This window comes from Schistocerca nitens, chromosome 6, assembly GCF_023898315.1.
Source record: "Schistocerca nitens isolate TAMUIC-IGC-003100 chromosome 6, iqSchNite1.1, whole genome shotgun sequence".
Lineage (NCBI taxonomy): Eukaryota > Metazoa > Arthropoda > Insecta > Orthoptera > Acrididae > Schistocerca > Schistocerca nitens.
Genome location: NC_064619.1, coordinates 713,667,432 through 713,693,292, shown reverse-complemented (window position 1 = coordinate 713,693,292; position 25,861 = coordinate 713,667,432).

Genomic DNA, 25,861 nt, shown 5'->3' with positions numbered 1-25,861 from the left:
AAAAATGCTTTCTTCTTTACTATAGCTGAGTCTGTAGGAATAATAATGGAATCCTAATGTGATGGTTGAGGGTGCTCCTGCTGACACAATTTTGAAAAGTTGGGTTCAATTCTTGACAACTGGAGGTGGATGTCTGGTTCCGCAACTAGACAGTGTCATGTGTGAGTAATAGAATCCTGTTTCCGATCCTGTCTGTACATTGTCCCAAAGCTCAAAATATTTTTTTCAGCTTACCCAGCATTATATATCACCACACGCCCCTGCAAGAAGGTTCCTTGACTAAAGATACACTGAAATATAAATGTTTGGATATGAACTGTCAGACACTTCAAAGTGCCCAATATAAATGTCATAGAATTTTTTCATTTTACTACCGATAGATTTTAATATTTAATGAGTTCTGACGGGAATTAATGAACCTACTTGAACTGGAAAGGAGACCACATGGCAGGTGGGGTTTGAATTGTTTTATATTTGTGGTACATGATGTTCGGAACTCAAATGTAAATCATCCGAAGAAGTTCGATGCAACTCTTATTAAGTTTTCAAGGAAACTGACTTTGAAGTTGTATGAGCATCTTTACTACCCTAAGAACAGACCATATTTGCAACAGATATCTTGGCTTTGTGGTAGGGCACTTGACATCATCTGTGCAGTGTGGGTTCAAGTCCTGTTTATGATGAATTTTTAAATGAAGTTCCATTTTCTATGAGGATTTCCATGAAGGCTAAAGTACTTAAATATGAAGAAATTAATTTCTGATGGTTTTTAGCTAAAATGATCTTTGTTAACCATACTTTATAAAAGATTGGTAATTAGAAATTTATATTTACAATTAAAACTGGATTTTTATTTTTAGTATATAATCAGAAATAAGAAAACACGTTTCTTCCTTAAAAATGGCAAATATGTGTTAATTAGCATATATAGGGTAGCCTGAGAGTCCGCTAACACTGAACAATGCGTTAATTCCCCGAATAATGTAGGTAGTGATGTAAAAATAGACACACATTCCTGAAATGACGTGGCGTTTTACTGAAACCAAAAATGAGTGCAAAAACCTGCCAGCAAGTGGCGCTGGACTAACCAAGCCCACTTCACACTGTCATCACCCACAACTGCAGTATTTGGTTATCAAACATTCTATAACTATCGTGTGAACCACATTGCATGATGAGGAACTCGTGGTGTGGATTTACTGCATCAATCGTGATCAGACCCGTTTTCTTCAAGGAACCACAATGTTATCTCTCCAACCATCATCTATCAACCTCAACATAAACTAAGTCCTGAAGATAGTGCACTGAAGGAGCGAAACTGGTAACCATACAAGAAATGATATCGTAAGGACAGCTGTGGGTGTTTCATTTTCTTACATAAGTGAATGGCCGAAGTCCCCCAGTCCTCCTATCACAAGGATGGACGTACAAAAACTTAATCTCACAGTCTTTGAAATGATGATTTCTCTTGGTGCTTCCCTAACTAGTTACAGTTTTATAGGTATTGAAAATAAACCTCCTGAATGAAACAGTCGGTGACTGTAAACTTGTCAGTGAGTGACTAGTTACAGTAAATTTGTCAGTTGGTGACTGGTCACAGTAAACTAGTTGTTTCTTTCGTTATCAATAACACTGAAGGTAAAGCCTGAGCTAAAATGTTGATCTGTGTTCAGAATTGCCAGCAATTATCTTTTCCTATGTCGCAGCCGTACACCATACGGCAAAAACGATCTGGTCTGTGTAAAATCTTACTGTCACAAAGTTGTTTTTTTAATGTGCTCAAAAGCTCCATGGCAATTATCATAAACGCAGAGAGATTTTTCTTTAACAGATTATTTGAGAGTGGCACATTCAAAGCCTGAATGCCAAAATCCCAGAGTTCAAAGAGTGACATTATCTGTTTTTTATGGAAATGTTGCTGTGGGCTCAAATTTATTTTTGTTGTGTAAAGTTCCATCCTCTTAAATGCTGTGTCCCAGAAACTTAAGTTGATCACAGTAATTTACGTTTTCTAAACTTTAATACTCCCATTCCTTAATTTCTCACACATTTCCTTTAACAGTGTGTATTTTTCTCCCTGTTTTTCCAAGTAGTCACGATATCATTTACATAAATAGTTAATTTAGCGTACACATCTTTCACTAAAACAGTTCAAAGTACATTCGAATCAGCAACAGAAATGTTAAATCCTAAAGGCTCTAAAAATTTATTCAGATGTCTAGAATCCAGACGAAGTCTTACTCTCCAATAATATTCTAAAACAACAAGAGGGTTGCCATACTCACTATTCCTCTTCTCTATAGTCCTATAGCCTTCCACCTTTTGTAACTCTACTGCTTCTATCTTTGAATAAGAAATATCATATGGTCTGATAAAAATTTTTGCTTTGACTTCATCTTTAATCCACACTTCCTCTTTATAGCATTTCCTGACATTTCAAGAATTACATTGTAATATTTCCCCCATAGTTCCTTCAATTTTGTCTTCCACTCTGCATTCATAGTTTCAGTCTTCTCTAATGTTACCTCCATGATATTATTCTATTCTTCATCAAATAGCTCTTCCCCAGTAGTATCATCATCAAAACATCTCCTTCATTAGCATAAGTCACTCCCTCCTCCCATCTGATTACTGCTGTATATTCGTTTTCAATGATTATTTTTAACATTGAATAAATGGTGTTTGTAGGACCTTTAAATATTAAGTATTAATCAAATCTATGAAATCTTACCTTAGCCTTCACAATCCAGTCTGCTCCCAAAATAGTTTTCACTAACATCAGGCATTACTAAACATCCTTGTAAAACTCTTATATCTCCAATAATAAATAATAAAAGTATCTGTCTTCCCACAGTGACTAATTTTAATTCCGCTACTGGCTTTTCAACATAATGTTTCAGTTTTTTCCAAATATTGGGGATGAGACTACCAGTACCAATCAAGCAGTTTCCTACCCAACAATCAGTTTGAAGATAAATATAAGGACTTCCCTAAACTTCCCATTCGTTTCCATCATCCCCTTTATATAAAAGATAATTTTCAATCTCTTTAAAATTCATATTTGGTACACTGTCTTCTTCTACAGGTATGTCCCCTTCTGTTTGTGAAGTACTCCTAGGGATGCCACATTCCATCACACTCTTCCCTAATCACAGTTAAAGACTGAGTTTTACTCACAGACTTCTCCTCATCTTTCAATCTATTTTTTGTCCTCTCGCATCAGCCAGGATGCACTTTCTCACAAATTTTCTTTAACTTAGTCTGAAATTTATTGTTTTGTCAATGTGATTACGATTATAACAAGCTGTTCTAAAAAATTTTCCGTTTTCATTTTCCCTATGGTTTTCATCAATACAGTCAATACAACTGTCTTCACCTCCCTACCCCACCCTCCCTAATTTACTGGTGACCTGCTAATATATTCTGTCAAAATTTGATCTTCATGAACATTCCTACCAATGCCTCAAGTTTCCTGATCTTCTTCATCTACATGTTCTAAATCAATGTTTTATTGTTTCTTCTTTACCTCGACATAAATCATCCCATCGATCTCCTCCTCATAATCAATCTCAATAGTACCAACATAATCCTCATTAACATCACTGTCAACAGTAATATTATCATTGCATAGCAAAATTTCTTCGCTGCCGACACATTACTATCAGACCCATCTGTTGCCAGTTCAGACTCAGCTAGGTTACATCCTACCTCCACCTCTTAATCCTAAATTCATTATAACTGCCACTTGTAATTGCTCCTCTCCTTGAGGTTTCATTTTCTCCTTGACTGTAAAAATTGATAAGTACCTCAGTATTCAACTCAAATACTTCATTCCAAACCTGATAAGGATTGCTGTTATCTTTTCCACTACCATTCATTACTTTGAAAATTCTTTACCAAAATTAATCTATTCCCCTGGTATGCCTTGCTGTTAGTATTCTCATTAAATCTCTGATTTCTTCTCCTTTTAAACCTCTTTTCAAACTTATTAGCCCAGTTAAGTTTTACATTCCTCATCCCAAAGTTCTGAGCTCCCTATAGGATGGGCATCAGTTTCTGTGCATGTTTCCTCTGTTATCTGGTGTCTGTTATTCCCCTCTCAAGATCTACTTCTGTTTGCTAATTCTCTGTTCCCATTTGTATTCTCAGTCCAATTAAAATCTCTTCTTTCACCCACTTAGTATTCATTACTATTACTACCAGCATCCTTTCTAGCATAATTTCCCACATTATGATTCAGGTTCTGTCCCCCTAACTGATAACTGCCCTGATTAAAATTTTGTATATCATTCTTCTGTAAAGCTTTGTTATACTTATCACAGTACTTCAAAAATTTTCAGTTGAGTTACAGGGTCAAATGTCAAACCTAACTTGATTTCTTTGGTAATCTGCTTTTCCATCAGTCAATCTCGATAAGATTTATCCAAATGAGCTAGTCTTCTAAGACATTTATCAGTAGAAAATTTGTAGATTCGTTTTATAAGGCATTGCATAATTATATGTGGTTGAGGTTTTCAGAAATCAAACAGCTGTAAAACATTTCTTGAGTTTATTCACAGGCCAATTTCCGCAAATCATCTATCACTATACAAACATAGCAAACGCTAGTTCACTTCACCATCCACACTAGTCAACAACTGCAACAACAACAACAACAACTACTACTACTACTACCTGCCCTTCCACTGCTCTTATATATACAAATTACAATTGCAATAATATTTACATTGATAGTTTTAATTCATGTTAATTTACAATGAAGAAATGCAGTTTATAAAGTTTTAAGTATGACATCTTCTGCTTAAACAAATAACAAATTTAAAATACATACTCTTTAATAAGAACTTTTCATATACAGTACTAAATTTCATAAAATGTTTAATTTTAACAATCATTTCCACAATATGCAAATCCCATAATAAAAACGATTTATTTTAGTTTGTTTCAATAACAGAATTCCCAGAGCTTAAGTTTTACTATGAGGGGCATTTAATAACTATTGCAGCACGTTTTTTCATAGCCAATTTAGGTTGAAAAAATGTGAAATTTGTTGTGGGACATCATGAAATATTCCCACACCAGCCCCTACAGTTCTTTGAAGTTCAGATAGGTGGCAGTGCTATACATAACCTTCAAAATGGCGTCTATAAGACAGGTACATCCCAAGCAGAGAGTTGTCATGGAGTCTCTTTCGACAGAATATGATTGCATTGCAGATATTCATGGGTGCTTGCAGAATGCATACAGAGACCTGTAAGTGAACAAAAGCATGCTGAGTCATTGGATGAGGCTTCTGCCATCATTGGAACAAGGTCACCAAAACCTGCCTGATCTCCTGCATACCGGCTTCATACAACTGTGAATTCTGCAATGTTGGAACGTGCAGACACTCTCATTAGAGGCGATCGACAGATCAAAATTAAACACCTCCCTGTTCATTTGGATGCCTCTGTTGGTACTGCTGACATGCTTGTCCATCACTTAGGGTACTAAAAGGTGTTTGCCTGCTGGGTTCTTTGCCATATAACATAAGATGATAAAAGCAACAAACGACCATTGCTGCAGAATTCCTTGTGCATTATGAGGCTGATCATGACAATTTTTTGTCGAACATCATCACAGGTGGTGATACATGGATTCATTACTTTGAACGAGAAACAAAATGGCAATCCATGGAGTGGTGCCACACCACTTCTGCTCCAACAAAAAATATCACAGCTGGATCCAAAGTCGCTAAAGTCATGGCGATGGTCTTTTGTGGCTCTGAAGGGGTTATTCTATTTGCTGTCCTCCCTCGTGGTGCCATGATCAACTCTGAAGTGTATTGTACTACCCTCAGGAAAGTGAAGAAGCGACTTCAGTTGGTTTGTTGAAACAAAAAATATGCAAACTTCTCCTTCTCCATGACAACGCAAGCCTCGCCCAAGTCTGTGTACCCAGGAGGAGCCCACAAAATTTAACTGAACTCTTCCTCACCAAACCTGCAATCCAGGTTTCGTACCTCCTGACTTCCATCTGCCTGGGACAATGAAGAATGCACTCTGCAAGAAGCAGTACATGGATGATGAGGAAGGTTGTTATTGATGGAGCAAGACTTTGGCTCCGACATTGGTCAGTGGGGTGGAACTATGAAAGCATACAGACCCTCCCAATAAGGTGGTGTGAAGCTGTTGCATTGAATGGAGAGTATGTTGAAAAATAGGATTGTAGCCAGAGAAGTTGGGAATAACAGGTGTATTGAAATGCTGAACAAAATCAACCTGCTCTCAGACAAAAAAAAGTGTTGATTTCTTATTGAATGCCCATCATATTTTATTCAAAAATCTGTCTTTAAGATTATGGCGTAGGCTGTTAGCAAGCTGAACGTTTATGTTTTGAACATGTGACTGACACTTCATAATGTTGTCTAGAAACTTCTATTAGAAGATTCTATGTCTTTTATACAAAAATTGCATTACGTGACTACATTCCTGTAATTAAAAGTATTGATTGGAGTGAATAGGAACAAGTAAGCATAAAATTTCAATCTGGTTAGAATCATAATTTTTCGTAAGAAGTAAGATGATGAACGTCTACCGCATGCTACTGAATTACTCCATATGATTGATCTATGTGATAGAAAGAAACATGATCATAAACATACAATTTACAATGTATCATATACATCAATACAACCACATATTGTCCATTCCTGTATGAATATCTAGGGCTGGTACGTTACACCTGGTAAAATGTATGTGGATCTTTATCAAATAAATGTAGCTCTTATTACATGTATGCTTCCCAACCCTGGAGTTAATTAAACAATTACCTGTCCTGATGTATAGCTGTTGTGGCAAGGAAAAGAAAAGCGCAAAAGGGGAAAACAGGTATGTTTGATTGAGGCAAACAATCATTAAATACTCTCATCTATGTCCTTCTGTAGCTCTCCATCTCTCTCTCTCTCTTTCGCTCTATATATATATATATATATATATATATATATATATATATATATATATATGTGTGTGTGTGTGTGTGTGTGTGTGTGTGTGTGTGTGTGTCACAGAGGAGAAGTAGAGAGAGAGACATGTACAACTCATCACAGCCATGTAATACAGCATGAGAATAGTCATCATAAGATCTTAACCAAGGGAGGCTGAAAACGGTTGTCACACCTTCTCAACAACTATCTGCTCCAAACCCAATAGTAAGTGGTGCTGTTGGTGAATGCAAGTCCATCTCAGTTTCCAAATATGAACAAAAGTACCTGCATGCAATGAACATTACAGGTTGGTTGTCTTGCATGAACCCACTACACACAGCAGCACATAAAGCTGCATGTTTTCAATGAGTCGAACAGAAACTAGACCAGGCTCGTCCAAACTGTGCCCTAGGGCGCTAGCACGATCGCCCAATGCCAGCGCCCTAGCGGAATTCGTATGTTGTTGCAGTGCCGAGCCGTGTCGCTTAGCTCACCGTGCGGTCCGCCCGCGCGCTGTACACTCGCTTCACACGAAAGACAGGCCGCCGCGCCAGCAGCGGTGCATTGACCCGACAGAACGCCGTTAGTGAACAGACGTAAGGCTACAGCGGATCGAGATGGATGGTCAACAGCAGCAGACCAAAAAGGAGGAGCAAAGATAACAAATAAAACTATATTTTATATTCGGATATGTCACTTAGCAATGTGCCAGTTAACGAATATCAGATTGTCAGCAACAAGGAACATTCCTTTTCGGTTAATTTTTATATTTGGGTTGCATTAAATCGCGTCGTACAGACATAAGGAAAAGTTTCTGGTGCATTATTTTTTGCCACATTCTGAAAAGCCGTCATAAACACTCTCTCGGACAGGAAAGTGTCATTAACAGTCATTCTTTGTTTTCTTGTATTTTTGTTTTGATGGATGGGAAAACATAGGTTGTAGTTTGATCTATGTTTTCAGTTAATTAAAACGCAGACATTCCAATAGATAGAAATTTATTTTGCTACCACATTTCACCGTACTTGCTAGCGTCTATGACCGCTTTTCAGAGGAACTGGGGCAAAACACACTTAAAACCAATTTTTTTTAGTTCTTTGTTTTGATTTTAATGAATGAAACAATTAATTGTTAAAATGATAAATTTTTTTTTGAACATGGTTGTGCAAAATTAATTGTTAGGTTTTTTGCCGTGGTGGGAGCAAGAAACAAGTGGGCCAAGTTGGCTCCCAAGTTACAAATGCTCGCTGAGAATTGCCAAAGCAGAGAAACCGTTAGCGGCTGGGAATCTCATCAAGGACTGCCTGGTCGACTCGGCGGCTTGTATTTGTCCAACAGACCTCACGGAAAAATTTGAAAAAATAGCTCTTTCGCTTCAAACTGTTGATCGCCAAGTCGAAGATAGGGCTTCCGATATGAAGCAGCAATTAATGGAGAGAGCGGCAAACTTCGTTTCATTTTCTATCGCTCTTGACGCGTCCACGGACGTTGCCGATATATCTCAGAGAGTCATATTCATTCGAGGTGTCGACTACAATCTGCGTGTCACTGAAGAATTTCTTGACCTTACGCCATTAAAAGACACAACCACGGATTTGGATTTTTTCCAGCTGTGGAAAATGTGTTCGAATCAATGGGTTTAAAATGAGAAAGCCTGACCAGTGTAACAGCTGATAATGCCCCTGCACTACGAGGGATACGCACTGGATTCCTGGGTTACGTCAGGTCAAAAAAGGCTAAGTCAGTTGTTCCTTATTCGCGGAATCGCGGCAGTCCATGTCTGATACACCAGGAGGCACTTTGTGGAAATTGTCAACATAGAAAATATTATGGACACAGTTATTCGAACGGTTATTTGTCTTTGCTCGCATGGAATCACACATCGCCAATTTAAAGAATTTCTGACTGATATAGAAGCGGAATACCCAAACATCCCCTACCACGCCGAAGTAAGATGCTTGAGCAGAGGGAAGGTGCTTCATCGGTTTTTCTCCTTGAGGGACGAAATCAATACGGTTTGGAAATGAAAGGACGTCCAGAAGAATTACTTCATTATCGTAAGTGGGTGGCGAATTTGGCTTTTTTGAGTGACCTAACTGATCATTTAAATACTTTGAACATTTCATTCCAAGCCGAAAATCATTATGTTGTTGATTCAGTGCAGAAGACTGAAGCATTAAAAAAACTTGTTTTGTGGGAAAACAGTTGCACGAGGAGAATTATGCACACTTCTCTGCATTAGACAGCATTAAAGATGTGGATTTTTCAGATTATGTTCAAATCATTTGCAAATTGCAAGAAGAATTTGAAAACAGATTTTTGGAGATAACTGTGCTTCAACCAGTGTTAGATATACACTCCTGGAAATTGAAATAAGAACACCGTGAATTCATTGTCCCAGGAAGGGGAAACTTTATTGACACATTCCTGGGGTCAGATACATCACATGATCACACTGACAGAACCACAGGCACATAGACACAGGCAACAGAGCATGCACAATGTCGGCACTAGTACAGTGTATATCCACCTTTCGCAGCAATGCAGGCTGCTATTCTCCCATGGAGACGATCGTAGAGATGTTGGATGTAGTCCTGTGGAACGGCTTGCCATGCCATTTCCACCTGGCGCCTCAGTTGGACCAGCGTTCGTGCTGGACGTGCAGACCGCGTGAGACGACGCTTCATCCAGTCCCAAACTAGAGGTGATTGATCTGCAGTGCGACATCTGCCTGAAGGAGCTCCTTCTGATGTGTAAAACTTTGAATGACTTTTACAGATGTTTTCCACGAGAGAAGCACGTGGCCATAGTTCTCTCAATCTTTGCTTCCACATATACATATGTGAGCACTTTTTGTCCCTTTTTAAAACTTGCTAAAACTAAAAACCATTCACTTCTTAGCAACAAAAATTTGACTAATACTTTGAGGTTAGCAGTCTCCCGGAATATTGTACCAAACCTAGCCAAAATCATTTTCTCGAAAAAGAAAAAAAATGTGTAAAATGTTAATTGTCTTCTTTAACAATGTTGACTGTAAGGACTAAAGCTCTTTATAACCTTAATTCTATTTTATAAGTTTTCAAACATGATCAATTAAAATTTTTGCGTACTAAACAGAACATTAAGGATCCAATGTCTAAACTCCGAAAAGGGGTACAAAAAGCAGTAGTACGAACTACAACAAAAATATTTACTTGTAACTACTAACAGTAAGAATGAGACTCTATATCCCTTACGTAAAATTATTTCTAAAATAGAATATTTATGACACTAGTTCATTTACTAAATTGATATATATTTCAGAAGACGCCTACTGTACATATGATGAGAGTGCATGTGCATTACTAATAGAATCAACCGTTGGGTCAGAAAACTACGAAGTTGTTCTTCGATTCTTGTTTTGCATATTGTTTTCTTAAGCTTTGCGTAGTAATTCTGCCACACGAACACTAATTGTTAGCTGAACAGACAATTTGCAGTTTTGCCTCTTTTCACATGATGCAATTCGTCGTAAATATCAATTCAACGTCCCTGAAAGTTTGAAGCTCTGCTGGATCTAATCGTCACTGAGTGGCTTTGGCTCAATACGATAAACCAAATAAATTTGGGGACACTCTTCCTCACCGAACTGAGGCCATTATCGGGAGGAGAGGTGGTGTATTTAATATTACTTTTTCTTCTATGAATTGTCTGTTGTGTGGGCTGATGAGGTAACAAACAGTCTCATATATGTTAGATTTCTTGCAGCTCTGATGCTGAATTTCTATCCCCTGATGTCTTGTTCCTCACTGACACTATGAAATATCTAAGGAAAAAGTTAGGTGATTGTTCGAAAAGTAACTCTTGACATATATTAAAAAATCTAACCTCATGAATTTTTCAAATATGTTGTCTACTACAGAAATATAATATGGGTACTTGATGCTTAACAAGTATGTATGAATCTCTTGAATGATGTCCAAGTCTCCCTTTCATCCATATTCACGTATATTTTACATGTGGAAGTGGATATCGTTTCTTGACTCTCATGTCTAACAAATACGCCGTCTTTCGATATCATTTCATACTATAGTGGAAATTTCTCACTAATACAACAGTCTACAGTTTGTTTGCCAAGGAATATATATTAAACTTTTAAATTGCCACATGTGCTCCAATTATTTTAAAAATTATATTGATAAGTTTTACTCACCGTTCAGCGGAGATGCTGAGTTACAGATAGGCATACCAACATCTACGTCTATATGGCTACTCCGCAAATCACATCTAAGTGACTGGCATAGGATTCATCAAACCACCTTCAAGATAATTCTCTATTATTCCAATGTTGAACAGTGCATGGAAAAGACGAACACCTATATCTTTCTGTGCGAGCTGTTATTTCTGTTATTCTATTATGCAGGCTGGCCTCAACAAAATATTTTCGCATTCGGAGGAGAAAGTTGGTATCCGAAATTTCATGAGAAGATACCGCCGCAAGGAAAAAGTCTTTGTTTTAATTATGTCCACCTCAAATCCTGGGTCATATCAGTGACACTCTCTCCTCTGTTTCACGATAATACAAAAATGTGCTATTCTTCTTTGAACTTTCTCGATGTAGTACATTAACCTTATATGGTAAGGATCACAGACTGTGTAACAGTACTCCAAAAGAGGAGGGATAAGTGTAGTGCAGTTAGTGTCTTTAGTAGATCTGTTACATTTTCTAAGTGTTCTGCCAATAAAACGCAGTCTTCGGTTTACCTACCCCACAACATTTCCTTTGTGTTCTTTCCATTTTAAGTTGTTTGTAATTGTAATTTCTAGATATTTAGTTGAATTTATGGCCTTTGGTTTTGACTGATTTACCGTACTGAAGTTTAACGGATTCCTTTTGGCTCTCATGTGGATGGCCTCACACTTTATTTAAGGTCAATTGCCAATTTTCGCACCATACCAAAATCTTTTCTAAATCGTTTTGGAATTTATTTTGATCTTCTGATGACTTTACTAGGTGATAAACGACAGCATCGCCTGCAAACAATCTAACCCAGCTGCTCGGATTGTCTCCTAAATCGTTTGTATAATAAGGAACAGCAGAAACCACTTCTCTTCTACTTTATGACTTTCCATCAGTTACTACAAACTGTGACCTCTCTGACAGAAAATCATGAACCCAGTCACATAAATGAGACAGTATTTGATAAGGTCGCAATTTTACTATAAGCCACTTGTGTGGTACAGTGCCAAAACCCATCAGGAAATCTAGAAATACAGAATCAATTTGAAATCCCTTGTCAATAGCACTCGACACTTCGTGCGAGTAAAGACCTAGTTGTGTTTCACAAGAATGATTTTTTTTCTAAATCCATATTGACTGTGTCTCAACAGACCATTCTCTGTGAGGTGATTCAACAAAAAAGACTGGCATACAGTCTGTCCTATACATCTTCCCAGCACCACCTACTCTAGTCCAGTCAAAAGCATCAACTATTCCGTCAAAGGCAGGGCTACCTGTGAAAACAGTCATGTGATCTCCAAGCTAAGCTGCAACCACTGTGCTGTGTTCTATGTGGTCTTGCAACCAACAAGCTCTCTGTCTGCATGAATGACCACCAACAAATTGTGGCTAAAAAACAGCTGGACCTCCCTGTTGCTGACCACACTGCCCAACGCGACTTTCTTCATTTCAATAATTGCTTCACAGCTGGTGCCACCTGGATCCTTCCCACAAACATCAGCTTTTCTGAACTGTGCAGGTGTGAACTCTCCCAGCAAGATATCCTATGTTCCTGAAACCCTCCTGACCTCAACCTTCGATAGTCATGGTCCTTACCCATCTAATATCTTCTGTTCCCATTCCAGCAGTACACAGACCTCTATTCCACCAATACTCCCACAGTTTTGTTACTTTTCTGCTTTTTCACTACCTCACTGCCCTCAATCTAACCTCCTGACTGCACCTGGCTGCCCCACCCTCTCTCCACCTCGTCCCTATATCCTCCCACAAGCACCACTTGACTGTCCCTTGTCCCTACTTTGCCATCTGTCCCCCTCCCTTCCCCTTTCTCCTTCTCATCTCCACCACCCAGCTGCTCTGCCCATCGTCTGCTGCTGCTCAGTCTGGGCCCTGCAGCTAGGGACAGCGGTCATGTGTGTGTGAGTTGCATTTACCTGTGTGTGTGTGTGTGTGTGTGTGTGTGTGTTGTCTGTTTCTAATGAAGGCGAAGGAGATCTGTTTTTGTACAAGGTTGAGAGGGTAATTATGGTCTGTGAAGGCACTTGGTATATTTCGAGACAGACCTCTTGTCACTGCAGGTGTGTTGGCCACAGGTGGCTAGGCTGTGTATAACGATCTTCTTGGTATTGAATGGGTGGCAGCTGTCCAAGTGAAGGTATTGCTGGTGGCTGGTAAGTTTGATATAGATGGAGGTACTGACATAGCCATCTTTGAGGTGGAGATCATTATCGAGAAAGATGGCTTGTTGGGTTGAGTAGGACTAGGTGCAGTGAATAGGGGAGAAGTTATTGAGGTTCTGGAGAAATATGGGTAGTGTGTCCTCACACTCGACCCAGGTCACAAAGATGTCATCAGTGAATCTGAACCAGGTGAGGAGTTTCGGATTGTGGGTGTTTAGAAAGAATGTGTCTAGATGCCCCATGAGTAGGTTGTCATAGGTTGGTACGATGCAGGTGTCCATAGCCATACCCCAGATTTGTTTGTAGGTAATGCCTTCAAAGGAAAAGTAATTGTGGTTGAGGATATAGTTGGTCATGGCAACTAGGAAGGAGTTGCAGGTTTGGAATTCTTCGGACTTTGGTAAAGGTAGTGTTCAACAGTGGTAAGGTCATGGGCATTAGGGATGTTAGTGTAAGGTGAGGCTGAATCAATAGTGTCAAGCAGGGCATGTGGTAAAGGAGCAGGAACTGTGCAGTGCTGGTGGAGGAAATAGTTGGTATCCTTTATATATGAGGGTACATTGTGGATAATAGACTGAAGGTCTATGAGAACAGAGATTCCCTCAGTGGGGGCACAGTAACTGGGCACAATGGGGCATCCTGGATCATCAGGGCTCTAGGAACAATGTAGAAGGTAGGAATGCGGCGAGTGGTAGGGGTGAGGAGAATTATGGACTCTGGGAACAGGTTCTGGATGGGCCTAAGGATTTGAGGAGAGGCTGGAGACCCTGCTGGATTTCTGGAATGGGGTCACTGTGGCAGGGTTCGTAGGTGGATGAATCTGACACCTGTAGGAGTCCTTCTGCCAGATAATCCTTTCGGTTTGAAACAACAACTTGTCAGCAAGTAGAATTAGGTTGAGCCTTTGTCAGCAAGTAGAATTATAAGGTCAGCATCAATTTTAGGTGGCGAATTGTGGTTCTCAAAGATGGCTATCAAATCTACCAACCATCAGCAATACTTCCACTTCGACAGCTACCACCCATTCCATATGAAGAAGTCCTTTCCATGCAGCCTAGACACCCTTGCCTATCACGTCTGTAGTGATAAGTGGTCCCTCTCGAAATGTAGGGTCTAACTGAGGCCTTCACAGACCGTAATTACCCTTCCAACCCAAAACAGAGCTCCCATACCTTATCTCTCCAGCCAGCCACCACCACCCAACGTCCACCCACAGAGGAGAATCCCCGTTGTGACTCAGTACCACTCAGAACTAGAGCAACTGAATGACATTCTCCACCAAGTTTTTGACTGCCTCTCCTTGTCCACTGAAATGAGGAATGTCCTACCTACTATCATTCTGAATCCTCCCACAGAGGTATCCTACTGCCCCCGAACCTACAGAATATCCTCATTCATCCCTACACTACCCCTGCTCCCAGCCTCTTGCCTCATGGCTCAAATCCCCATAACAGACCTAGATGCAAGACCTGTCCCATTCATCCCCCCACCACCATCTATGCCAGTCCAGTCAGAAACATCACCTGTCCCATCAAAAGTAGGGCTACCTGTGAAACCAATCATGTGATCTACAAGCTAAGCTGCAACCACTGTGCTGCATTCTACGTGGTCATGACAACCAACAAGCTGAATGTCCACATGAATGGCCACTAACAAACTGTGGCCAAGAAACACATTACAAGTGAGAAATGTAGCAAGAGTTAGCGATATTTAAGTAATGCATCAGTGGTTTGTATTGTTAGAGTGGGTGGAAATAGTATTCTTATGACGTGTGGGAAAGGATATTTGACAGAACTGAATGACAATGGCATGTCACCTGACCATGTATTGTATGATACGTTGGCAGCACTGCAACTGTCATCTACTCTACTGCATGAAAACCCACTTAAAAATAGGCAATTTAAGGGAGTCAGTCCTGGGATAAAAGTATATGTCCCATGTGTTCATCAAGGCTTTTAAAAATGTGCTACCTAGATCATGGACCTAAAAAAAGGAGCTCAGTGTGTCACAGTTTTCATCCAAGGGAAAGCTGGCCTTTGGGCAAAAAATTGCCAGATTGTGGAAAATTTAAGTGGGCATTCTTAAAAAAGTCTCGGTCTGCATTTATGCAGAAAGACTAACGAAAGAACTATTTAATCTGAAGTCCTTCAACAGCAGACCACGTAGCCTCAGAAAGTATTTTGAAAATATTAAACAAACTAGATACTGGGACATTCTCAAAATTTTAAATGTCAAATTGCCAGTAGATCTCTGGAATAAATTACCACAAGTACTGGAAACTGACCTTGTTCACTATATGTCAGTCTTGGATTCTCTTGATCTCATGCACGAGGATTCAACAGCGAACAACTGCTGTAGTTGTAACACTGCAGGCAGAGTGGTACAACTACAGATACAATAGAATACATTTGTGACACAGCTGGAACCACCTCCTGTGTGAAATTCATAGCATATAGATTATGGACCACCTGAGTTTAAGAAGAGAAAGCAAGGTGACAACTGGTACTCCCATAATAACTGAAATAACATCAACAATGGACAGGATTTACATATGGGAGGTCATGATCAACAGTAAACATATAATCACAATAATAATAGCAGTAACATGCATGAAGCATCAGTACATACTCTTACTATTAAAGGTGACCCACAAACCAAACACTCAATAGTAAATAAAATTGAAGTGGCAGATAAGCCACATCCCCCCAATACAGGGTCAACAAACTAGATGTTAAGCTCTCAAATTGTGACCATGGAATGGTTTGGAGGCAAAGTAGAAAATAAAATAAAGATGCTACATTATAATGACGGCACAGATATCCTGGAAGACTCAGCCACAGATCAGTTTAATTGTAGTAATCAAACTAATGAGATTGTACAAAATACTATACATGCAATGGTAGGAGGTATAACAACTGATGTTTTGATTGATACAACTACTACAATAATCATTATGTTAAACTAGTTTTTTTACAATGAAATATGTAAGGTTATAAAGGTACTTACATATTTTGTTCGCAACTGTAGTCAAGGGAGCTACTGGTGTAAAATCCTGCAATGTCAAAATACAGATACAGGTAATAAGGTTAGGAAATGGAGTGATAAAACACCCATTCCTAATCATTAGTGGATTAATGGTAGAATGTATTTCAGGGATTAGCGTTTTATGAGTAAAGGACGCAATAGTAGACTTCACTTCGTGCAAATTCTATTTGAATGTCAATATACAAAAGATCATAATTGATCTGGTAAAGTAAAAAGTAGAACATGGTAAGGAATGCCAAGGATTAAAACAAAAGTTAATTAAAGGCCAGCCAGCACCCACTTGTAGCACATCTACACAAAGTAGTCAGTGGAAGATACTGAGAACCATATAATGGTCAAACTAATTAAGCCTACCAATACTGACTCATCACAATGAACCGAGTTAAATAATTTGTTGTTAAAGTATGTGCATGCACTTAGCAAAAAATCTAGTATATAAACACTTCACAATATTGTATAGAAGTCTGTCCCCATGAGACTTATTGCTTCAATATGTTTTCCATTCTATGGTCTAAGAGGGTGGCAGTAAATAATACAATAGGTGATTGAGTGGAATATAATAAAACCTTCTTTGTCACCCCATTGTAGTACATTGTTAACTGTAGAAAAACATGGCATAAGTGTTCACATGGTTTTGAAAGTGAGGGAAGTTAACAAGATTATCATCACCATACAGACTAGTCCAGAAAATTTGAATGAATAATTCTGCATATTTCTTGGGGTTAAATTCCTCACTATCATTGCTTTATGAAGTTTATGCTGCCAGGTAAGTCTCATCAAGGAATCTATGAAATCTCCTACCTTTATTTATGGTTGAAGAAGCTACCAGTTCTGTGTACTACCATTTGGCTTAACTGTGAATTCAGGAGTATTTATAACTGCCTTAGATGCTGCCTTAGAAGTTGAACTGCTTGACCAAGTTACACTGTATGTTGCCGATATACTGGCAGTTACTCACACGTGGGATGAACCTGTAAGATTGCTAGAAAGGATACTACACAAATTCTCATAGGCAGGAGTGACAGCTAATTTGCAAAAGTCTAAGTTTATTAGGGAGAAGGTTAAATTACTTGCTCACATAATTACCTATACTGGAATAACACATGACTTAGATAATATTAGGTCCATATCCACGTGTTAAGAGGCAGCTTAAAGCATTCTTTCCGCTATGGTCATTTTTTCGTCGATTTGCACCCAATCAATTTTTGAACAGTACAGACTTGCCAAGTCTTTTGAAGAGAAATGCAGTGTGATTCTGGATGAGTGTGAGAATGATTTTAATTCAGTAAGAGACGCTTTAGTAGATTCTGATGTTCTGCCTCATTCTGATACGGCTAAGGATTTCTGTTTAATTACTGATACATCATTTTCTGGGTTATGAGTTCGTTTATTTCAGATCCACAAGGAACAAGGAATTCGAGTCATAAGTTTAACTAACTGCACCTTGTCTGAATGCAAATGCTCATACTCTGCTACCGAATTAGAAATTTTCACAATGGTTTGAGCATTCAGAAATTTTAACTATTACATGTATGGCAAGAACATTAAAGTCTATTGTGACCATCAGGCACTGAGCTTTCTCATGTCATGTGAGTTATTATATCCCCACTTTTGTTTCTTCAGGAATACAAGTTTGGTGTTATTTACATATCTGGAAGAGATAACATTGTAGGTGATGAATTGTCATGATTAACCCAAGGCTTGTCAAAATACACATAACTATTTTAACAAACAACTGGCTATCGAGTACTATTAATGCTGGATTGTAATAACTGTCAGTATTATTTAGTCATGTGGAGGAACATGGCTGATTTACAGAGTGCAGGTAATTGTTGGCAGAAGGTTAAAACATTGCTTCCATGAATTCAATTAGACAAACTGAAACAGCAGTATGTGATTCAAAACGACATGCTATTGTATAGAAGAAATCCTAATTCTGACACTTTGTGTGTTTGCATTCCTAGTGCACATGAAGATGTATTCACCTGGGGGCATTATAAGGCATTATAAGGCATCTAAGTGTATGCAGAAGATTAATGTATACTGTTATTTTTCAAACACGAGAAAATGAATACAACAACTGCTAAAAACGTGTCCTATTTGTCAAAAATCCAAATCGGCCAATAAATCCCATCATATAGAATTACATCCCATTATACCAACACAATCACTTAGAATAGTGTGTGTGTGTGTGTGGCTATTGCAGGGCCTCTCCCCTGTGTGTGAGGTGGAGTTAAGTACATTGTAGTCTTATTTGATATATTCACTGAGTATGTTGAGTTATACTATACAAGATCTGCAGCAACTGCTCCCATTATCGAAAGAAAAGTAAACTGTTACCACTCAACAGTTGATAAACCTGCCACACTGCTATCTGACAAAACATCTAACCTTACTTGTCAGACTTGGAAAGCATTTTTATGTGAACAATTATTAATGTCCATCTATGCAAACAAGTCGTTAAAGAGTTCAACAGGTTCATTAGGATGTATGCACACAATCATCAAACGAAATGAATCGAGTATCTAGAATCCTCTGAACAGGTGACATTCCTCTTTACAACACACAGATTACTCCAGCCGATCTCATAAGTAAATTCAAAGAGAAGAATGAATGAATAAACACATTTCCTGGATTATGCAGAGAAGGATGTTCTTTGGAAGGAAAGTATTAGTTACATTCATACAACAGGCATAATTATGTAAACTTTAGTATGATAGGAGGCTAGAACCTGTGCAAAATAACAGATTGGGGATTATATTCTTTTAAAAACTCGCCTGAAGTTATCACTTCTGCACGAGAGAAATAGTAAGTGGCAACTTTTATATACTGGTCATTATAAGATTGTGTGGCTTCCCATGATGGAAATTATCTTCTGCCTTATCCCAAGACTGAAAAGATATAGGGGTTATATTCCCATCAGGATTTGAGGAAGTATTTTCAACAGTAACTGATCTTATTTGTGTCTGTGTGATGTGTATGTCTAAGTGCTCTTCTCGAAGGTAAGTTATAACTGGTGTGCAGAGGCTAACAGTCTAACAGAAAAGAGAGATATTTGAATGATGCTAAGGAAAGATACTATTAAGGTGGGACGTTCATGAAAATATCAATTTTCAATTTATTTCTTATTTATTAATAAAACTCATGGACAATAAGTTCCCAAAGCTTCAGTCATGAAATCACATCCAAAGTGCCTGAATAATAATTAAATGTGTGACATGATCTTCCTTCATGCACACTTTTTGAAGCAAACACATCAATACTAGCTCAGTAAACAAGGATTCCATGGACAAATTTCAGGCAAACGAGTGTGATATCACAGACCATAGAAACATAAATTGCACATGACGTCATTTTTCTGAAACCAGCATCTAAGGCACGTGACTTTGGACATGAAGCCAAGCATCTCATTACGCATTTACAGCGCACAACTTATGACATAAAATGTTGTACTTTTTAATAGATGCAGAAGTAAAGACATTCACATATTCTCAGATTAGATATTTGTTTTGTATCCTACAGATTAGGTTAAGTGACGAAAGTCTCAGTTGTGTAAGTGAATTACTTTAAAATACTTGTGGAGGTATTTCCATAAATTGAAAGTTAGTATGGATGTTGGTCCTTGGATGTAAAAACCTAGTGAATGACTGAGATTTTGAGATGGCCTGTCAGTAATATCCAACTCACTACACCAGTATAATCAATGTTTTGTAATATATTGTGCATCCTGTCTTGATATCGTTTCAGTATCTGTAATGGATTAAGTGAAAGTCAGAAATCATATGTGCTTCTTTTGTGTATACCTGACATTATACACATAAATGAATTTCCTTTCTTACAAAAGGTTACTTAAGCATTTCACACATATTCTTGTGGAATCGTTAGAAAACTAATGCTGTGTTCGAAACCGTTATTTTGTCTTCCACTTCTGTGGAAGTGGCGAACTACAAGAATTCACAGTGCAGAATAAAACAGTATTCACAAAAGAACAGTCATTCTGTCATTTGTTAGAAGAACTGTCAATACGTTTCAGCTTGATCACATGTAAAAGCGGTTACCACTGCTTTATAATCATGAATTTTGGAGAAACTAAGTTAACTGCGCTATTACATCTGTAAGAGTAGTACTACATATAGTTCGTTGAATTGTCAAAATCAATGCTTGATTTCAGCTATAAATGAGAGAAACCATAACTGTCAGCTCCACTTCACATAGCACGTAATAACAGGAACTCAGCTTTCTGCCTCAAGTCACGTGACTTAGATGTTGGTTTCAACCATTAACAAGGCAGAGACAGGGATGTGCACAGTCTGTGTTATATATGGTCTATGTATGGTATACATCAGAAGGCTGTGATGTATAGTCTCTGGTATTATAGATCATCTGTAACTGTTTTGTATTTTAGAAACAATAAAAGACCAGCTGCTTTGTTTATAACAAAGCAGTTCTTGTTTTGTCTTAGGCTACTGATGGATTTTATTCAGAATTGCGATCTACGATGCATTTCTTGTATTTAATGATGGAAATGTAGGGAGGATAAGGTAGTAGAGAGAATGAGCTTTAGGACAGGTAATCTCACCTGAGACATCTTGAGAAAAATAGATTTACAGCGCCTCTCTGGAACTTAAGAGTAAAGGCATTAATTTCACGTAAAGCATGGTACAAAATATCATTGTAACATCCTCAAAATTGTCAATTTGGTGCATCTTTTAAATATCATATAGTTTTCATAAATGTCCCTCCATAAGAAAGCTAATGTTTAGGTAATCACAAGAATAGGAAGTCTAATGGCACGTGTTTAAGTGGACACTCTCTCATTATTTACCTGGAGAAAGAAAAATTTGCTTGGAACACTGCAACTTTAACCATTTGGATACTTGTCAGTATATGTATATGTACACTGAAGAGCCAAAGAAACTGGTACACCTGCCTAATATTGTGTAGCCCCCCCCCCCCCCCCAAGTACGCCAAGTCCTACAACCCGTCATGGCATAGACACGACTAATGTCTGAAGTGATGCTGGAGGGAAAATTGACATGATGAATGCTGCAGGGTTGTCTATAAAACAGTAAGAGTACGAGGGGATGGAAAATATTGGAAAAAAAAAATAGTTTTTCTGTTGATCAGAACATAGAAGCATGTGCTTGTGAGTTGCTAATGCAGAATACTTCTCTGAGAATTGTAATAGCCTACAGGTCCCCTCTATGAGTGTTTCAGCTGTTTATGATAAAATCTAGATGCACTATTCAGCTGCCTGTTAGACAGCAAGAAAAAGGCAGTTTGCAGAGATTTCAGAGTAGATTTCTTAAAAAACACAGAGAGGAAAAATGATATGGACTTATTGTTTGGATATTTCAATCTAATTTCAGTCGTCAATTTTCCAGCTCCTGCACAGCAAAATAGTAGGACACTGATTTATAACTTTTTTATGGTATTCAGGGTGGAGCAATTAATGTGTACCCAATTGCTAATGGACTATCTGATCATGATGCACAATTAAGGGAAATAAACAATATGGTACCTTACATCCCAAGGGCAGATTCATACAAAACAGTGAGACTTACTAAAGTTAATTGTTGGGTGTTATTACCGGCCACCAGCTTCCACTGCGACAGTTCTAGAATCATTCAAAGGGAGTCTACACTCTGTATCGCAGAAGTACCCGAATCATGCTATATTAGTCGGAGGCGACTTCAACCTACCTAGTATAGACTGGGATGTCTATGGATTCATTACAGGTGGTACAGACAAGCCGTCATGTGAATTACTTTTGAACACATTATCCGAAAACTGTCTTGAGCAGCTAAATCGACAGCCAACGCGTAATGGAAATATTTTAGATCTGGTAGCCACAAACAGACCAGACCTCATCGACGGTGTCAGTGTTGAGACAGGGATTAGTGATCATGATGTTGTCATTTTGACTATGATTACAAAAGTTAAAAAGTCGGTCAAGAGGGCTAGGAGAGTATTCTTACTAGAAAGAGTAGATAAGCAGTTGTTAGCATCCCACTTAGTAAATGAATCGACTTCATTTACTTCCGGTACGATGGACATGCAAGAATTATGGGCAAATTTTAAACACATTGTAAATCACGCATTGAAGAAGTATGTGCCGAAAAAGTGGGTTACGGACGGAAAAGACCCTTCGTGGTTTAACAGCGCAATTCGGAGAATGCTCACGAAGCAAAGACAGTTGCACTCGCGGTACAAGAAAGATCGGGAGAATGAGGACAGGCAAAAGTTAGTAGAGATTCGTGCTGCTGTAAAAAGTGCGATTCGCGAAGCATACAACCACTACCACCGTCATACCTGAGCAAAAGGTCTTGCTGAAAACCAAAGGAAATTCTTGTCTTATGTAAAATCGGTAAGCGGGTCGAAGGCTTCCATCCAGTCACTCACTGATCAGTCTGACCTGGCAACGGAAGACAGCAAAACGAAAGCTGAAATTTTAAATTTAGCATTTGAGAAATCTTTCACGCAGAAGGATCGTACAAACATACCACCGTTTGAGTCTCGTACAGATTCCCGTATGGAGGACATAGTGATAGACCTCCCTGCGGTTGTGAAGCAGCTGAATGGGTTGAAAATAAATAAATCGCCAGTCCTGATGGGATTCCAATTCGATTTTACAGGGAGTACTCTACTGCATTGGCTCCTTACTTAGCTTGCATTTATAGCGAATCTCTTGCCCAACGTAAAGTCCCGAGCAAATGGAAAAAATCGCAGGTGACGCCTATATATAAGAAGGGTAGAAGGACGGATCCTCAAAATTACAGACCAATATCCTTAACATCGGTTTCTTGCAACATATTCTCAGTTCGGTTATAATGAATTTCCTTGAGACAGAGAAGTTGCTGTCCATGCATCAGTACAGCTTTAGAAAGCATCGCTCCTGCGAAATGCAACTCGCCATTTTTTCACATATCTTGCGAACCATGGATGAAGGGTATCAGACGGATGCCATATTCCTTGACTTACAGAAAGCGTTTGACTCGGTGCCCCACTGCAGACTCCTAACTACGGTATGAGCATATGGGATTGGTTCCCAAATATGTGAGTGGCTTGAAGACTTCTTAAGTAATAGAATACAGCACATTGTCCTCGATGGTGAGTGTTCATCAGAGGTGAGGGTATCATCTGGAGTGCCCCAGGGAAGTGTGGTCGGTCCGCTGTTGTTTTCTATCTACATAAATGATCTATTGGATAAGGTAGATAGCAAAGTGTGGCTGTTTGCTGATGATGCTGTGGTGTATGGGAAGGTGTCATCGTTGAGTGACTGTAGGAGGATACAAGATGACTTGGAGAGGATTTGTGATTGGTGTAAAGAATGGCAGCTAACTCTAACTATAGATAAATGTAAATTAATGCAGATGAATAGGAAACAGAATCCCGTAATGTTTGAATACTCCATTAGTAGTGTAGCGCTTGACACAGTCACGTCGATTAAATATTTGGTCGTAACATTGCAGAGCGATATGAAGTGGGACAAGCATGTAATGGCAGTTGTGGGGAAGGTGGATAGTCGTCTTCGGTTCATTGGTAGAATTTTGGGATGATGTGGTTCATCTGTAAAGGGGACCGCTTATAAAACACTAATACGACCTATTCTTGAGTACTGCTCTAGCGTTTGGGACCCCTATCAGGTCAGATTGAGGGAGGACATAGAAGCAATTCAGAGGCGGTCTGCTAGATTTGTTACTGGTAGGTTTGATCATCACACAAGTGTTACGGAAATGCTTCAGGAACATGGGTTGGAGTCTCTGGAAGAAAGGAAGCGTTCTTTTCGTAAATCGCTATTGAGGTAATTTAGAGAACCAGCATTTGAGGCTGACTGCAGTACAATTTTACTGCCGCCAACTTATATTTCGCGGAAAGACCACAAAGATAAGGTAAGAGATATTAGGGCTCATACAGAGGCATATAGGCAGTCCTTTTTCCCTTTTTCTGTTTGGGAGTGGACAGGGAGGGAAGATGCTAGTTGTGGTATGAGGTACCCTCCGCCACACACCGTATGGTGGATTGCGGAGTATGTATGTAGATTTAGAATGACAACAGGATACATTGTTTTAAGACTAAACTAAAAGGGTTAGTATGGGATGAGGTATCAGTGCTGGCACGCCAGTTGGGAATGAAAGAGAAGAGACGGCTGTGAGAAAAGATCAGCCAATCACACACTGATCGATCTCCCTCCAAAATGACAACATGACAGCAGCAGCCTCTTGGTGAAGAGACTTGTTTGTCTGTTCTGAAGAAGACTGATTATTTTGTATGACGCCCTTCCCTTGCGACACTTCTACCCAAGTTAAGTATTGTAATTGTCTTGTTTGTAATAAACTAATTAATACAACTTGTTTGATTGTTTGTCTAGCGAACCAAGTATGCTGGATTCCTAGACACAACAGTATATGTAAAAAGACATGCTAATGCCAAATTCAATTTATTCCTTAGTAAACCTGTGTCAATATTTGAAAGTAACTTTTGTTAAAAAAATTAGCCAAAAGATCCATATAAAAACACATTGTGGATAACTAAGAGAGTCAAAATATCATGTAAGAAGAAGAGGGAAATCTAGGCAAAGTCAAAATCTGACATTACTCACATACTACAAAAACTGTAGTATTTTAAGGAAAATCATTAAAATGTCAAGAAGTATACATGCCCTGACGGAAATAAATAATGCAGATAACAAGATTGATACTACATACAACATTGCCAAATGGGAGACAGGACAGTCAGTCAGTGTACGAGATTCCGTAATAATTAAACTAAATGTCATTGCTGTGACTGATAATTCACAAGTTGCGAGGACTTTTAACAATCATTTCCTGAACATAGCAGCAAATATAGGGTTAGATGGTTCAGTTGAAAAAGCAAGAGAATATATCAAAAACGTCATTTCGCAAAACTTTAAGTAAATAGAAATAGCACCAACTTCCTTCACTGGAATTAATACAATTATTATTTTTTTAAGAAACAAAACCTCTTGTAGGGTTGATGGAATTTCAAACAAAATTCTGAATAGGTGTTCCAACTTAATAAATAATATCCATAGTGATACATGCAATGCATCACTGATGCAGGAAAATATTCCAGGGAACTTAAAATACGCTTTTATTAAACTACTTCACAAGAAAGATGACAGGATACACTTAAATAATTATTGTCCAGTTCACTTAATGACTTCGTTTCACATAATATTCGAAAAAGTAATGTACTCAAGAGTAATCATACACTTAGGTGGAAACTCTTTACTGAGCATATCAAAGTTAGGATTCCAGGAAGGTTGCTTCACTGAGAAAGCTATTTGTACATACACTCATCAAATAGTACAAATCTTAAATAATAAGATATCACCAGCTGGTATTTTTTGTGAAATCTCTAAAGCCTTTGATTGTGTAGATTATGATACTCTCTTAGAAGAACTCAACTTTTATGGAACTGGTGAGTTTT